Consider the following 19,455-nt stretch of genomic DNA (forward strand, 5'->3'; position numbering starts at 1 on the left):
GTCTAAAAGAGAGAGAGAGAGAGAGAGAGAGAGAGAGAGAGAGAGAGAGACGCACACAAAATATTCAAACACTGGTCTTACGTGTACTTGTAAATGAAGTCTATATGTTTAAGTTACTATATATACACTTATAAAAAGACACACACACACACACACACACAAAGGATTTGAACATATACAGGTAGTTCTACCTTGAACAGGACTCTTCTTTACAATCCTCTCTTCTACACCTCTGGATTTAGGTTTTTGGGAAATCTGCTGAGGTGTGCTGACACAGACACTTCTTTGTCTGGTTTTTCAATTCCTCTGTGTTCAGCAATGGTCATCATTTTCCCTTGTGGACATTCCCTCAGCACTTGACGGATAGAGACCACCTCACATCTCCTCAGAGCTGCTGCCACGATTTCCTTCCGGAAGCTGTAGTCTTTCACCACCTTCACAGGAGCCACCACATGCCGATTTGCAGCCTTTGAGAAGTAGTGCTTCATTTGCTTTTCTCCATCACTTTTAGTCGCATCCTCCCGGACCACGTGGTTGTTATGGTCCAGTGCTGCCACACGGAGTCGAGCCTGAAAGCTGTCTTTGAAATACTTTTTCCGCTTGGTTGCATACTTTGTGTAGACAGAGTGTAGGCACTCAAGTCTTCCTGTATGAATGCCCTCTGTGACGTGCTCAAGCTTTTTCAGCAGAAGTTTATCCAACACTACACTCTGGAGGCATTCAAATGCAGTTGAGCGGGGGTTGAGCCATGGCCGTTTCTTCTCATCTTCTGCAGTGTACGGTGGGTGGTCACATCTTCTAATTGTCTCCCCCGATGTCCAGCAGTGGACGTTGGTGATGTGGTGCAGCACAGATATCCACTTCTCCTTCAGATTGGTGGCACTTCCGTTGCATGTCATGGCGCAGTACCATAAGTGATTAGCAATCATCCTCGCCCACTCAAGAAGTTGCTCGTCCTGGCACTTCAGCAGTCTCTTCTTCAGGTTTTTTGCAATATGCCATAAGTCAAACTGGTGTTTGATGCCACCATACTCCTCCCGCATCACTTTTTGAACCGATGGGTGGCAATCTGTTGCCAAGACTGAGATTGAAATGCCATGCTCAATGAGCTTGGTAAGGCATCGATGTAGGCCCTCCACCTCAAGCCAGTAGCTGTTTTTGACTTCAGCAACATTTACGGTCTCTTGGGCCACGACTACACCAGACTTGGTGTCAATGAGAGAGTATGTGCCGTATGATGCATTGTGACCTGGGCTGTCGTAACGTGAATCTCCTGATACCATCAAGGGCTCCTCGCTCACTGTGCTCATTACTGCATCATTATGCAAACACCATGTCTCATTGACAACTGGGATGACATAGGCTTTCTGGATGTTAAACCACTGCCTCTTTGAGAGGCTATCCAACTGAAGTGCCTCGCAGACCTCCATGAATGGAGTGCATTCATTTCCCGTGACAAACACAGCTGTAGGGATGGAGACATTGCATTCCATGACACCTCGCAAAAGGGGTTGGGAAGTCCAGTTGTAAGTGTGGCCATCAATGCACTCTGTAACAACTCTCATTCCGAAACCAATTCTGCGAACCTCAGGTGGTTGCACTAAACACTTCCCACAGTTCTCCCAGTGGCACACATTGAAGAGCTTCAAAAGATGTTCAGTCGAAACAATGCTCTTTCGGTCACTGGAGACACTGACCTCCTCATCCTCTTCATCGATAAAACTAGTGTCTGTATCTTCTTCACTCAGTGAAAATTCAAAATCATCCAAAGGCATGTCTTCATGGACTGACTCCTCACTCATCGAAGAGAGTGATGCTGTACTTTCCTGTGGTGATGAAGCCCTTGGTGTTGTGATGCTCTCCAGACTGAAATCATCAAGGAATGTGCTGTAGGAGTGGTCATTAATGACACTTTGCCAGTTGTAAATGTCCTCAGTCACGGTTCCCTGACTTCTAAGTTCCGGTAGTACTGGATCAGTCTGGGTGCTGGCGTCCACTTTTCTGCTGCTGCCGTCGACACTGCTGCCGCTGCCCTGCCTTCTTGGACCCTCCACCAATGGTGCCATCATCTTAAAAAAAAGAAACACACACACACATTATACACAATGCTACACAAAATTTTGTTGCCTTCAATGACAGTGGTAGCCTACTGGCAAGAAAATTCTTGACACTAAATTAAATAACTTTAAATTACACTTTTTTTCCCCCTGGATTATACATTTATAAAATCATTGCTTATTCGTTTTCCCTTGCTGGTGATCACTTAATTAACACAGTAGTGGCAATAGATGTGGTTGTAGCACCTGCGTCTTTTTTTCTATGTCGCACAGTTTTGTTTAGCGTTCAATTGAGAGTGCGGTACTATCCGGTTGACGCACCTGCGCCCATGAAGGATGTCCAAAAGATTTATAGATTTCTGTCCATGACAGAAGAGCACACAGAGTGACATGAAAGTGAGTCTTGATTGCCCTCTGATCGACTTGCCTTCCTGTAGCCTGGTATTTGGGCTCATGATCATTATCCTAACTCCCGTCCTCCCTTATGCTTGTTCCCTGATGATGTCGTCATTGGCGAGACAAGTTTAAGTCAGTATCTTGCATAAGTACAATTCATAAGTCAATTTCTCATTTGCCATCACGGTGTTGAACGGAAAAATGCACCCCAAAAGGTGGCGGCTGGAATACGTCACTTTTCTCTAAGGGTGGCCGAATGAGTAGCGATAAACGCAAGCCAAGGGCGGGAGCTTGGATAATGGAGTGCTCTTATAATTCACCAGTGTGAGTCGAGCGGTTGTGGTGAGCAGCCACACTTGTCTGTTCTCTCAAAAGCTTATACATGGCTAAAGAAACAGACCTTCCATATTCATTTCTTCTGAATGCATAACGGTGACGACCCCACTAACTAAACCAGTCGACCCATGCCAAACTTGTATCCCGTAGCTCTAGCTGTACAGCTAGCTTCATAGCTAGCTTCATCTTTGAATATAACTAAACAACACATTTCCGAGAATTCACTATCTCTCGACAGGAGTGAAAAGCAGTTGGTCTGACTCAGAAACTTGGCAGAATAACAAAATAGACATTTCATCTCGGATATGGATACTGATATAATTTTCAAGTCGGTAGAATAACAGCTTACCTCTCTTTCCTCTGCCTGGCAAGCGCGTTTATGTGCTCGGTCTCGGCGCCCAATGGCAGAGCCTGACAGCTCAGATGTTGTGGGTCTGTCAGTCTCTCCGACACTGTATCCGCTGAAGTCAAAAATTGAGGGTACAGCATCTGGTTTCAAACGACTGGTAGTGCGCCAAACAAATTGCCCCTCATCCGTAAATGATCCCTCTTTCAAATAATCACTCTCTAAGAAATGTTTACTGCAGACCCTCTGCCCAGTTCCGCTTGGTGGGTGCTTGCGCTTCAGAGCTGCCAGCCATCTCTTAAATGCTTCGGGTTTTTTGTCAGGATCAGGAAATAAATGAAAATGAATGTCTTTCGATTTGACCCTGTTGTACTCATTAGAGCATCCGGGGGCGATACAAAAGGATCCCCCCCACTTACGATAAACACCTACCATATTTGCCATACTTGTTTGATAGCTTAGCTTCACAATGAACGCAAGCTAACGGTATGATCGAATCAAGTTGTCAGCTATACCATTCGGGTGACGTAAGCAAAAATAATGGCGGCGTCCTAGTGGTCGAAGTCGATATTAAAATGTAATTTTCCAACGAAACCGCTTGAATTTATGATTTACTGGTTTGCCTCTCACATTTTAAAACAAATTAGCCGCTGAAAATGTGTTTGTGTGCCACTGCTTCATTTCCACTTTAAACATTCCAGCTAGACAATATCACATTGCAATGAAGAGCTGAACAATAGACTTCTAGAATTGAAGTGGCAGGTGCTCGTTAAGAATAGAATGTTGAGAGAAAGTGACCGTTGAGATGGAACCCTTTATTGGCTACACCTGTTCTGATTGACTGTATGGCAGTTAATATGGTGCTCTAAGCAGAGGGCAGAATCAGAAACAGTTTCTAGGGCTTTAGATGATCGTTGTAAAAAAACGAAAAGGAATTGGCACTTGTCCTACTCACATATCGGAGTCATATGTTTGATCTCACTAACAGTCTTTGAATGAAGTTTATAGGTTAAACGGTTCAGTCACAAATGGACCTCTTGTGGGACATGCGCTGACCTCTTGAAAAAGGCACTTCAAGGCACAATGGGAAACGCCATAGACCCAGCCCTGTCGTTTTTACACACCTGCCATTTAAAAAGTAATGGGAGTTGGGAGATGAAACTTTGACAATTTGGAGACATCCCATAGAGCTCGCCAATAACGCGTCAACTAAACTTCTAGGTGAAAGTGATGATGTTTTATGACCGAAAAAGCCTCCTACACTCTAATCTCTAGAGTGGCGGAACCTTGGTTCATGAAGGTTCTACCATTGTTTTCAATGGGGACCCAAACTTGCACAAAATCAGGAAAACGACAAGAGACACGGACACGCTATATCACTAGAAATGATCTCCAAGCCAAGCCGGCCGTTTTAGTGTTTGAACTGTGTCTCTATCTCCAAAGGCCTAGGAGGAGATCCATTTTCTATTTTTACTGCCCTGCACAAGAATGATAATTAAACAGGACTTAGAGATTACTATAATCGGGCCTTGCTCTGCAAGCCCGCTTAATTAAGAAATGCCTATTAATAGACTTGTCTAGTCTAGAACCATCATATTTTGTCCTAGGGGTACTACCAGATGATCTTGATGAAAATGATGATACTGATCTATTACGAACGCTTCTCCTGATTGCTAATAAAGTTATTACGACCTTATGGTTACAGCCACAACCTCCAAAAATTGCACAATGGAAGGATAAAATCCAAGAGGTTTATGGTATAGAAAATTTGACGGCGTTCTTGCGTTTAAAAATGGAGGCTTTTGTTTGGAGATGGATGAGAGTTGTTTTACATTTTCATTTAATATAGTATTTTTTTTTCCATTCCTTGTTTGAATTTGTGAAATTGTTTTGTATGACTGCAGTTTGTAAATGAAAAATAAAAAGAAGTTCCAAAAAAAAAATACATCCTTGCTGACGTAACTGATAGTTTATCACCAAGCTTACAAAGAAGTCTCTACAAGCTTGTTAAAAGTCAAAGTGCAGACACATCAGTTTGTCTGATTCGTGACACATGGGTCATCGTCTCCTATGCACCTGAGACTGAGGCAAAAGCATAAAAAACAAAGTTCAAAAGTTATGTAGATGATTCCCTTGGATTTCCTTTGTCTTTTCCTTTGAACTCTGTAATCATACGTAATCTGTCCATGTCGGTCAAGCAAACGTGTTCCATTTGATACATACTGTAGGCCAATTTGAAATGAAATTGGGGGAGTTGACGTTTGAAATTGATAAAAAAAAACTGAAAAAAGCAATAATGACGGGTAAAATATAGGCCTGCAGACTGAAGTATAGTACATATATTATATGTAATTGCCAAACGTAGTGTGTGAATGGGCTCTTACACAAGACAGCAGCCTGGTATCCAGAGTATTTTTAGGACGGCTCTTACATTGATTTCCAAAGCCCCCTCTACTCCCTCTGCCCCAGTTGTCCATAATTGCAGCCTTCTCTTTTCGCACTTCAACAATCAAGCCGATTGTTATGTTCAATCTGGATGATGGCGGTTGGTTACGCAACTACTCCTATATTCGCCATTTTGTCTGAAAAGGGGGAGAAAATTACACCAGACTGAAGAGGGGTTGTTCATTCTATAACCCCATACCCAGTGAAAAGCAGACAGCAGGCAGAAATACATGATGGAATGCAGGGACGCTGACAGCTTTGGCTGGGCCCGGGACAAAGCCATCAGAAAGGGCACCTCAGTAAACACTTTCAATGTAAAGAACAACTGTGAATTTTGGGCCCCCTTTTTTTCCTGGGCCCAGGACAACTGACCCCTTTGCCCCCTTTGCCCCCAGGACAACTGACCCCTTTATGATTTGTTGCTATAATAACCATGTCTCCTCCCTCATCTCTTTGCTGTAGAAGTGACTAAATAGTGATCTGAAGAAACGTGTCATGTGTGAGATAAACAAAGATAAACAAAGAAAATGTTTGCTTAAGGGTGTCTGAGAGAGAGAGAGAGAGAGAGAGAGTGTGTGTGTGTGTGTTTGTGTGCGTGCGTGCGTGCGTGTACATCTGTCTGTCTTCTTTATAGGGTCTGTCACACATAAAATGTGTGTTAAATCATTTGAATGATATGCTTTGATTGTTTATCAGTATAGGTACTCTCTCTCTCTCACACACACACACACACACACACACACACACACACACACACACACACACACACACACACACACACACACACACACACACACACACACACACACACACACACACACACAGGTACACACACACACACACACAGTACTGAAATGGGTTAGAGAGAATGGGTTTGAAGAGCATGTTGCTGTGATGAAGGCCAGTTAGGGGCTTCATCCAGGTCTGCATCGCCACTCAATAAATAAAAGGAGAAATCTAAGTCTGTAATACGGGTTTAAAGGTACTGTGCAGGAAATGGTCAAAAAAGGTACTGTAACTAGCTGCTCATTGAAACTGGGCTACCTATTGCCAAATTTGATCTTTACATGGAAGTTTACTAAGCAATAAACACATATTTTCTAGTATGGTACAAGTACAATCATTTGTGCAGCTAAAAATGGCTATTTTTGGAAATTCAAAATGGCGGACCATGGAGAAGATCCCCCTTTTCATGTATGAAAAGTGCAAGTTTTCCAGTCATAACGAATACTTAAAATTTGATGCTGGTGGTAAGTATTCATGAAAAATGTAACATTAGTGAATGGGCAGCATGAATTCTGGAAATAAACAACTATAAATCTCACACAGTGTTCCTTTAAGGGTAACATGTAACCAATATCCTGTCCAAAGAGTTTGGATTCCGCTTCGGACAGGTAACACATATGATTTTACAACATCTTTTTTTCAGGGGTTTTTTTTTTTACGACTTCGACAGGACCGTTTTGAGAGGTGGACAGGAAGCGAATGGGGAGAGAGACAGGGAGGGGTCAGCAAATGACCTGGGCCGGGAATCGAACCCGGGTCGGCCGCACGGCAGACGCCCTACCAGTTGGCCACGGCAGGGACAAGTGTACAACATATTACCTTATAGTTAATCCCCTTCTTCCTTGCTGACTTCCTTGCTTTTCAGCAGCTAACGCAATGCAGTGCAAGACAGCATCTCTGTAAGCTGAACAACAGGGTGTTTTTTTCTGGCTGCACACGATTTTAGTCTCGTGTGTTGCCGCTGTCTTGACTGTAAAAGGCCTTTGCTGTTGAAATGGCAAGATTGCGTGATTGGTTTGCATGGCACACACACACACACACACACACACACACACACACACACACTATAGACTACTCATGTAACCAGCATCAGAAACATTTTTCATGTTTTTTAGGATGGCATTCATATTGATTTCCAAACCCCCCCACCGGCCCTGCTCCAGCCACCTCTTTTGCTCTTCAACAATCAAGCCGATTGTTTTGTTCAATTCGGATAATAACGGTGAAGCAACATCCCCTACTCGCCATGTTGTTTGAAAAGGGGGAGAAAATTACACCACACTGAAGAGGGTTGTCCATTCTACAACACACTACCCATGCACAGTCCACCTCAAAGCAGAAATATGCCAAAAAAATATATATGATGGAATGCTCTACTGTTTCTGGAATCAGAATTCATCTATGGTGTTCTATTCTATTCTATATTTTATTCTACATGCTCTTGCATTGCAGTATCAGACCCCTGCTTTGGAAAATCACTACACCACATAGCTCTCTCCTAGTCTTGGAAAATCACTACACCACACAGCTCTCTCCTAGTCTTGGAAAATCACTACACCACATAGCTCTCTCCTAGTCTTGGAAAATCACTACACCACATAGCTCTCTCCTAGTCTTGGAAAATCACTACACCACATAGCTCTCTCCTAGTCTTGGAAAATCACTACACCACACAGCTCTCTCCTAGTCTCGTATGTTCCCGCTGTCTTGACTGCAGAAGGCCTTCGCTGTTGAAGCGTCAGGGTGCGTGATTGGTTTGCACACACACACACACACACACACACACACACACACACACACACACACACACACACACACACACACACACAGACAGACAGACAGACAGACAGACAGACAGACAGACAGACAGACAGACAGACAGACAGACAGACAGACAGACAGACAGACAGACAGACAGACAGACAGACACACACACACACACACACACACACACACACACACACACACACACACACACATATATATACACACACACACACACACACACTATAGACTACTCATGTGCTCTTTTTCTTTCGTCATCTACAATCTGTATTTTGGGTTGGTCTGCATCTGTATTTTGGGTCGGTGTCTTGTGTGCATCTGTATTTTGGGTTGGTGTGTGTTGGTGGGTTTCTTTGTCTCCATCCCCTTATCTCACAGTGAAAGCCTGGCCAGGCCTCACCGCCCTATCTATCTGGTTTTGGTTAGGAGGACTGAATATTGTTGAGCTTTTATGCCTCTACTATTCAAAAGGATACAGAATATGATTAAAATACTTTGACGCGTTTCAGCATGAAGCCTTCGTGAGGAAGTGAGCTCAAAGTATTTTAATCATGCTATGCCCAACAAAATAAAGGCATTTTAATTACAAAGAAGATGAGTGCCTTGGTATTTCTAAAACTTTTTTGAAATCAACCAAGCCTGTCACCAAAGAGCACCATCTTAAAAAACTAGACAGTTCCAGGAAGCACTCCAACTGAACTTCATTCTGATACTGAATATGTGCAGTTCAATGAGAGTTTTGTATCTATTTTAAATTCACGGGAGGAAAATGGGGAAAAAAGAGAAAAAATGGGTGTGCCATTTAGCGCAGCGAGCGCAGCGCAATTAGAAGCTCCAGCTGATTAGTGGACGCGCAGGTTGGCTGATCAGCGTCAGCTGGCTGAGCGTCTGGTGATCTGGTTTTGCGCGGCAAACTGGAAGCGCAGGTGAAGTAATTAGCTGGCCGCCCTCACTTTGAAATTTACTTTTGAGAAAAGCACACTAATCTTGTGGTGCTCTCACAAATGGTTGAGACCTACTGTGAAATCTGATTCCTGAAGACCGGAGAGGCAGTCGGTAGGCCTAAGCGCATTCTGTTTGTCTTTTGTTTGTAGCGAGTTACTGCGATGTTGCTTCAGATTGTGTTTGCTGCTGCCTCTGTGTTTGTGGAAACAAGTAGTGTTTCTCCCGTTGGTTGTGAGTCTTTATAAATTGTAATTGTTAAGTATTTTGCCTGTGCATGAGTTGCATTTGATTCTGGTGGTTGGCGTTTGTAATGGAGGGATTGTTATTGTAACCAGCGCTTGCGGGCGTCTTGTTTATAGTGGGGTTACTTATGTGAAAAAAATAGTCTGTTGAATTGCAAACAATTTTCATGGTATTTTTCTACGAAAAAAAATATTTTTATAGTCTGGTATTTATAATAATAATGTTGCAAAGTTTATTTTTTGGTAAAATATTTATTAAGCATATTTGCACATTGCTTTGCTTGTTTGCACATGAACATTTGCACATTTAACCCTCTAGCTACCAGAATTTTTTTTGAATAGGCCGGAATCCTACCAGGAATTCTAAGGAAAAATTGACATTTTGGTCATATTCTAAATAATGTCAAATAACTTGAAAAGAAATGAAAAGTGTCAATTACAAGTTACTTTCATATTAAAGTAGAGAAAACACACTTTCAAATGGTATATCATTTATGGATAATTAATTGTTCAGTATTCCCATAGAGTGCCTTTGATGTGGATTAAATGATAAAAATGTGATAAAATCCGATATTATCTAGGCCTATCTATCTATATATCTATATATTTAGGGCTATCTATCTATCTATCGATCTCCCTATCCATCTATCTATCTATCCTTCCGTCTATCCATCCATCCATCCAGGGTCAAAGTTGAACAATGATCATGTGACGACAACAAATGTCGTTCACCCAAAAGTCCTGTTTTCAAGCGGTTTCAAGCGGTATAACTGTAATGGACTACACTAGCTAATAATGTTTGAACTAAACCATGCCAAAGACGTGTAAGGATAACCGTAGAAGTGTCCGCGATAGCAGACAGGACATTAATGGAGCTCTAGGAAGTTTCCCCTCCCAATTTGGCACAGGTAAGACGCACCAGGCATCACCGACTTTGACCGGAATTGAAGTGCTACAAACACCACGTTGGTAGGCTATTATTGGAAGTTAGCATTCAACTCAACGTCTTCGCGCACATTTTTATGAAGGACAACGTGGAGTAGTAACAGTCCTTGACTGCTTTGCCAAAACTGACACGCAAAATGGGTAGCCAATTGTTCCATGCTGCGCTTCCTTCACGATGCGCTTGTTACGCAGAGCTGTCGCTGTAAGTTGTTCCAGGAAACTAAGATAGTTGGATACCAACATATGGTTTGACTCTGAAAACACACCGAAGACAGTTTACATTTTTAATATGTACCGTGTAGACATCGGCTGGACAGTTGTGTTTGCTATTTAGGACCATGGCAGAACTCATCACAGTTGAACACCATCTCATAAGCCTAATAAAACAACATGATCTAAAAATAGTCTAAATAGTCATACACATGTGCTGTTGACCATGAAAATAGATCGAAGAGGGTTGGAAGTTTTCATATTTAGTGTATATTGGTTGTAGAAACAGAATGGTTGTGTTTGTAGCCATCCAATCTCGGACGGCCGTCATTTGAATTGACGGCAGTTTGCCAAATCGCATAAAGCGGCGCATCTCGTAATAAAATCTAAAATACTGAAAAATAATATAATATAAACATATAGTTTTTATACTGAAAGTATATCGAGGAGGGTCTGTAATATTGAGCTAAAGTGTTTGAAAGCTGGAAAAACTGCATGATGACGGCCGTTCAGCTGTATTTTCATATGAAAATATTCCGGCCGGCCGCGGCCGTTCTGGTACAGATCCAGCCGGACGTTCACGGCCGTTATGGTAGCTAGAGGGTTAACATTTGACTAATTTCTGTTTTCTCTGTGTCTGTACGTCTCCCTCCAGGTTTTTCCACCTGAGGAACCCATACAAGCTCCTTAACTCTTTCCTTGTGCTAAACTTCTGAACTGAATCCAAGTGGAACAATGCACTGAACTTTAATAAAAGAAAAAAAAAGAGGAAAATCAAAAAGGAAAACTCTTGTCTGTGGAAGTCTTTCTGAGTGGGATCCAGTGTCTTAAATCTCCATCAGGAGTCAACCTTTTTCAAGTTGGGGAAAAACAGAGGTCAACCAAACAAAAACTCAAACAAAACTACTAAACTAAACTAAACCAAACCAAACAACTTGACTGAATATGTTTGAGTTTTCGTGCCTCTATTCAAAGGGATGGTGATGAAAAGACGGGAAATGAGGGGCAGAGAGGGATGGGACATTTTTGGAAATGTTCCAGCCAGGCCAGATTCCAAGTAGGCCATACATGGTGCATGGTCCATTCGCGCAGTGACAGACACACACACACACATATACACATACAGTACACACACACACACACACACACACACACAGTACACACACACACTCACACACATACATACAGTACACACACACACACACACACACACACACACAGTATACACACACACACACACATGCAGTACACATACACACATGCAGTACACATACACACATGCAGTACACACACACACATACAGTACACAAACATACACACATATACAGACACATACACCCCCCCCCACACACACATACACACATGCAATACACACACACACACACACACATACACATGCAGTACACACACGCACACGCACACACAGAGCATTCATGCTCCACACCCCTCGCCCCTCGCTTGTTTGACAGCAGATTAGACCCTTGTGGTGAGGAGCAGCTTTAATGCGCCTCTTGAAACATGAAACAGGAAGTCTTTTGTCTCGCCACACCTGTGGTGTAGATCGGCACTGCCCTCACGATCCGATTCGATCACGATTTGGGAGGTAGCGATTCGATTCAATTCAAGTCGATTCTATGCGATTCAATCCGATCCGATTCAATTCTACAATGCATTACATTTCTACTGAAAGCAAAGCAAATGTTTCATCAGACATGATGAGGCAATACAAGTAGTCAGATACTGAGCAACAATTTATTGGCTGTTTTCTGTATCAGTCTGGATCAGTCTGTATCAGTCTTGCAATGCTTTGAAGTGCTTTTATTGAATTTAACATTCATTTGCTCCCAAAATGTCCACGGAAGTAATTGAAACTCAAAAATATTGCGAATGGATTCTGGAACTTGCTGCATTGAATTGGATCGTCCATGCCCCGCATTGGATTGCATCGCCGAATCGATCATTGTTGACACCACTAGCCCACACCTGGCTCTCTCACAGGATGTTGTTTGGATTCGGCATCCTCCAGTCGTGATGAGTCCCTGTGAGTGGGCATGCAAGCCCAAATGTGGGGGGCTTAGCGTGATGAGCCGTCGGGCTTTAACACGCTCCAAGCTGCAGCCACAAGAGGTTTGGCAAGTGAGAGGGGCGTGCGTGCAGATGCAGTATCCTCCAGCTGAGATGAGCAGGGCTGGACTACTGGCCATCTGACTGACTGGCCTCCTCCAGTAGCCCTGGTGATGAGTCCGGGTTTAAAGTGATACTGTCCCATTTTTGGAAATAAGCTTATTTTACACCTCCCTTTAAGTGAAATAATTGAGGTATACCTTTCTACTGTACGTCCTGTCGTTCTCTAAGTATGGCAGTGCAAATTTTACCTCCAAACAAGCAATTAACATTGATTATGAGACCAGCTGGCGGCTAACTGGTCACATAGGACTCAATGTTAACTGCTAGCTCAGAGGTGAATTTTGCACTACCACACTCAGTGAACGGTTGAAAGTAGAGGAGAAAGGCAAAGGTCAATAATTTAACTCAAGGAGAGGTGTAAAATAAGCGTATTTTTCCAAAAATGGGACAGTATCACTTTAATACGCTCCAACCTGCAGCCACAAGAGGTCTGGCAAGCGGCAGAGCTGAGCCAATGAGAGAGGAGTGTGTGTACATGTGTGCGTGTGCAGGGCCTCTGACAGGTTTTGCCAGGCCAGGGACAAAGTCATCTGAAAGGGCCAATACATCCAATGTAATGAAGACCCAAATTTGGCCCCCCTCTCAATTGGGGCCCGAGGACAACTGACCCCTTTGTCGCCCCTGTCAGCTTCCCTGTGCGTGCGTGCGATAAGGTTTAGACAGAAACAGATACATTATATTACATTATATCTCAGTACCGCCAGTCCAATCACAGTGACTGATGTGACAGGTTGTCTTATGGTAACACACCATCTGTTAATTGCAATGGTCTCCAGAAGTCTTCTAGGGCAGTGTTTCTCAAAGTGGGGCACAGAGGCATCTCAGGGGGGGCTTGTGACATCTGAGCCCTCAACAACATTATTTATATAGTTTGAGAACCACTGTTCTAGCATCACATTTCTCTCTAATTCCCGCTGTCTTCCACACTTAACAGGAGAGATTATCTCCTAATAGGCTCGGAAAATCCTCACAGAGGAAGCGATCGATCCCACAGCCTCCAATTACAGCCTCAGGACACACAATGGAGTGAGAATAAGCCGCTTAACAGCAGCGGGAAGTCAATACAGAGACCTCACAGAGACTGAGGGAGAGAGAGACAGGTGGGAAAGGAGGAGGGGGGGGGGGGCAGAGACAGAGAGAGAGGACACAGCATCTGAGAATGAGGAGTACAGACAGTGACAGGGCATCTGACAGGGGTAGAGACGGGAAAGAGGAGAGGGTAACACTTTACTTGACGCCGGTGTCATAAGCATGTCATTACACTGTCATAATAATGTCATAAGTGTGTTATGCACGTGTCATAAACATTATGTCCATGTCATAAATATTTTATGACTGTTGGCCTTAAGTGACATTCGGCTATGGTAAAGTCTTCTTTGCCATAACGGAATATTACCATAACCGAATGTCACTTAACCCTCTAGCTACCAGAATTTTTTTTGAATAGGCCGGAATTCTACCAAGAATTCTGAGGAAAAATCGACATTTTGGTCATATTTTAAATAATGCCAAATAACTTGAAAAGACATGAAAAGTGTCATTACAAGTTACTTTCATATTAAAGTAGAGAAAACACACTTTCAAATGGTATATCATTTATGGATAATTAATTGTTCAGTATTCCCATAGAGTGCCTTTGATGTGGATTAAATGATAAAAATGTGATAAAATCCGATATAATCTAGGCCTATCTATCTATATATCTATATATTTATGCATATCTATCTATCTATCGATCTCTCTATCCATCTATCTATCTATCCTTCGTCTATCCATCCATCCATCCAGGGTCAAAATTGAACAATGATCATGTGACGACAACAAATGTCGTTCACCCAAAAGTCCTGTTTTCAAGCGGTTTCAAGCGGTATAACTGTAATGGACTACACTAGCTAATAATGTTTGAACTAAACCATGCCAAAGACGTGTAAGGATAACCGTAGAAGTGTCCGCGATAGCTGACAGGACATGAATGGAGCTGTAAGGAAGTTTCCCCTCCCAATTTGGCACAGGTAAGACGCGCCAGGCATCACCGAGTAATACAGAATTGAAGTGCTACAAACACCACGTTGGTAGGCTATTATTGGAAGTTAGCATTCAACTCAACGTCTTCACGCACATTTTTATGAAGGACACTTGTAGTAGTAACAGTCCTTGACTGCTTTGCCAAAGCTGACACGCAAAATGAGTAGCCTATCATGCTGCGCTTCCAGATGCGCTTGTTACGCAGAGCTGTCGCTGTCCGTTGTTCCAGGAAACTAAGATAGTTGGATACCAACATATGGTTTGACTCTGAAAACACACCGAAGACCAGGGCTTTGAACCGTTATTTTTTTCCAAACGTTCCGTTCCGAACAGAAACGGAATAATAACGTTTCCGGTTCTGAGTTCCACCAATAAATTGACGTTCCCGAACCGGTTAGAACCAAAAAATATTGTTCCCGGAACGGTTAATTTCGTTCCTGTCAGCTGATTACTCCCCATAGGCCTAACTGACGTTAACCAAGAAAGACGGAAGTGCAAATGAGTCAGCCTACATTCAAAACTGTTTATTCAAGCGGATGAAAAGAATATCCTCCAGAATTTTGTCATTCAGGGACGACCTAAGCGGAGAAGCAGAGAATAAACCTCAATGATGAAAATGTGCGCTCCGCGCTGACTTGGGTCACGGGGAGCACTATGATGGACATTGTGAGTTTGTGCATATTTGAAGCGGCCATGGATGCCCAATAACACCGAACATTGTCGGTGCGCTTTACACGCGCTTCCCTGCAATGTCTTACAATAATGCAATGCAAACTCTGTCCTTTTGTATGACAGTGGTTTCTCTTATTTAAGATGTGGAGTGAAGACTTTGTAATCTACAGCTCTCTCTCCATTCAGTCAGAGAATGTCTGATGTCACATAGGACTTGAACCTCAGCCGTCATGGTAACATGCGCAGGAAAATGATGACTTTTTGTTTTTTTTTGAGGAACGGTATTAACCGGTATTAACCGGTTACCATTATTTTTAAGTGTTTCCGTTCCAGAACATAAAAAATAACGTTTCCGGTTTCGTTTCTGTTCCCTGTAAAATACAAAAAGTTCCTGGTTTTCGTTTTCGTTCCTTGAACCGGTTTGAAGCCCTGCCGAAGACAGTTTACATTTTTAATATGTAGCGTGTAGACATCGGCTGGACAGTTGTGTTTGCTATTTAGGACCATGGCAGAACTCATCACAGTTGAACACCATCTCATAAGCCTAATAAAACAACATGATCTAAAAATAGCCTAAATAATCATAAACATGTGCTGTTGACCATGAAAATAGATCGAAGAGGGTTGGAAGTTTTCATATTTAGTGTATATTGGTTGTAGAAACAGAATGGTTCTGTTTGTAGCCATCCAATCTCGGACGGCCGTCATTTGAATTGACGGCAGATTGCCAAATCGCATAAAGCGGCGCATCTCGTAATAAAATCTAAATACTGAAAAATAATATAATATAAACATATAGTTTTTATACTGAAAGTATATCGAGGAGGGTCTGTAATATTGAGCTAAAGTGTTTGAAAGCTGGAAAAACTGCATGATGACGGCCGTTCAGCCGTATTTTCATATTAAAATATTCCGGCCGGCCGCGGCCGTTCTGGTACAGATCCAGCCGGACGTTCACGGCCGTTATGGTAGCTAAAGGGTTAAGGCCAACTGTCATAAAATGTTTATGACATGGACTTTATGTTTATGACTTTTCTATGACTGTGCCATTGTTACGGGTCTCGTCTGCGTTGTGTTTAGAATGAAGTGAATGTCCACACAGGAGCTTGCTGCCTCACTGTACTCTTTACTGGAGTCTGTTTACACATAGACAAAATACACACATCAGTCGACGGGGGGGAGAACGCGCCTCTGTCCGCTCCTCTTCCCAGACATAAGATAGACAGGGCGCGAGGATATATAACTGATTCACATTATGAAAGGTAACAGTATATTAAAACAGTAGACATAGCCACGCTAGCATTCCGAGCTAAGCGGAACGATTAGCTATTCATGCTAGCGGGCTGACTAGCATCAAAATTATCACAAGGAATGAACGAGGGAATACAATACAAATGGTTACACACCTGTTTACACATAGACAAAATACACACATCAGTCGACGGGGGGGAGAACGCGCCTCTGTCCGCTCCTGGCAAAGTAAAAGGACGAAACAAGGGACTAAAACTCAGGCCAACGAACAGCAGCATAGCCACGGGCTTATCCTATACCCGTGGCTATCAACTACATGACAAGACAACGTGACAAAACAATATTTACACACAAGGACACGACAATACATCAAGGGATGACTAGGGGAGTTATTAAAATAGAAGATTAAGACTCGGTAGAACATTGATGGATTACTAAAATGAAGATATATTATAGATGGATTTCATTAAGATATGGGAGCAACATACCTCTTCCCGGACATAAGATAGACAGGGAAGAGTTGAGGGATGTGGGGACGTAATAAACGCGAAGACAAGACAGACAAGACGGAACGCCAGGAGGGACACAAGGCTACAAAGCGGACCCACCCCGAGCCACACATCAGGACGATACAGACATAGACGCGTGTAACCATGGAACAAACAAACAAATACGGTAATAGACAACATTAAACCAATTTCAGCAGGATTTAAATACGGACTACTTTCTGCACCGTTACACCATGACACTATTATGACACTGTGATGACATGCTTATGACACCAGCGTCAAGTAAAGTGTTACAGAGGAGAGAGAGGAAATGAGGGAAAAAGAGAGACGGGAAAAGAAGAGAGATTATTGTGATTTTGTCCAGTGTAACTTTCACCCTTAGAACTAGAAAATCCTGCTGTAACTAGGCCAGTTCCAAATGGCATAATTGGCTCATTGTTCTACTCCCCACTCGTCTTCTTTATTTTTCTAACCTCTTCCTCTTCTACCTCTTATCCCCCACTCACTCTCTCCCTCTTGCAGACACTCTGTGGCAGCTGCACTTTTATCCCTCTGTGCCTCTGGTGTCTGGCAGGCCTTAGAGTAAAACAAGTTACTGGGGAAAACTTCCAGCTCGTCATTAAAGGGTTAAAGGAGTGGCTGGGGGATAAGAGGTAGAAGAAGTGGAAGAGGTTAGAAAAATAAGCCGAACGTTTTCCCCAGTAGCTTGTTTTACTCTAAGCCCTGTCAGACACCAGAGTAAAACAAGTTACTGGGGAAAACTTTGGGCTCTACATTATAACACAGTGCCAAAGTAGGGCAGTGGAGGAATATCCAGTGGGGAGGCGAAATGACAGTTCCTGGCTGGCATCTCTGGCTCTACAGGAGGCCTCCGCCCCTGCCTGCCTGCCTGCCTGCCTGTCTCCACCTCTGCCTGTCTGCCCCTCCAACCCTGTATGTCTTGCCCCCTCCTGCATTTCTTCCCCTCCGCCCTGGTGTATCTGCTCTTCTGCCTCTGCCTGTCTCTGTTCCCATGTCACCTCCTCACCCCTCTTGTCACAACGTGTGCCAGAGTGGAGCAGCAGAGGTGTTATGAAGCCTTGCCAAAACAGAATGGCAAGTCCTGCATCTTATTTTATATTCACAGTGGAGCCAAAACAGAAAGACAAGTCCTGCATCTTATTTTATATTCACAGTGGAGCCAAAACAGAAAGACAAGTCCTGCATCTTATTTTATATTCACAGTGGAGCTACAGTAGGGCCAGAGGCTGGTTAGTAGCGCATGAAGGGATCTGGCTTGGGTTGGCTGGGCCGTGTGAAGAAACCTGGCTTTGCTTAGGGTCACTGGGCTGTGTATCCTTCAAGGTCCTTCTCTCCTTTGAGGTGCCGTCTCTGGGTGATAAGTAAGAGGCTCTGTCTAGCCAGCCATCAAACAGCTGATGCCAAAACAGCTTCATGACATTAATACATTTTTTGGTGACAGCAAGGTTATAACATAGGCTCTGCGCTAAGGGGTTAACCCCTTAAGACACGGCATTATAAATGAGCTGTTACCAGAATGGCAATGACCAAGTCGTAATGTATTACTAAAGGCCCCGTGCACTGTCATAGTAGTGTAGTATTATAGTAGTTAACTTTCAATGTCTATTACAGCGTGCCACAGGAGGTATGGCGTGCATTAAGGGGCTACTACATTCGCTACACAAGGCAAGATGGCCGACAGCTTTATACCCATAGAGGTAGAAAATAACACTAGAGGTGACCCCGCCCCCCTTCTGACGGCAATCTGTGGCGGCCATTATCTGTAGGTAGGTCTGATAAATGGAAATGAATGGACAAGGAGGCTCACCTCTGTCAAAAAATGGCTTAATAATGTGAAAATGTCCATCAACACACTCTACAAGGACAATAGTTGGAAGTGTGTTACTAAATATGTGAAGAATTAATATCATTCGATTTTTATATGTATTTTATCGACTCATATGATTTAAGTAGATATTTACCCTGACATTTCAAATCTGGTCTTTGATTAATGGGTTACTTCATATTCACACAGTTTTAGTCCATTTTTTAACAGAGGTGGGCGTGTTCTCCATTGACTTGAATTGACTGAAGGTGCCTACACTACCTACAGACAATGGGAGGCGCCAGCTGCCATTTCCCAGTGCTGTCGTGAATTGCCATGTCCACGTGTTATTTTCTACCTCTATGTTTATACCTCTATACCTGTTGTCCACTCCAGCAGGAAGGTGGGAACACATAGTGCATCGTGCTCTCCTCTGGTCAACCTTGGTACAGTGTTGCCAGATTTGTCGGTTTCCCGTCAAATTGGGCTACTT

Source organism: Engraulis encrasicolus, chromosome 1 (assembly GCF_034702125.1).
Source record: "Engraulis encrasicolus isolate BLACKSEA-1 chromosome 1, IST_EnEncr_1.0, whole genome shotgun sequence".
Classification (NCBI taxonomy): Eukaryota; Metazoa; Chordata; class Actinopteri; order Clupeiformes; family Engraulidae; genus Engraulis; species Engraulis encrasicolus.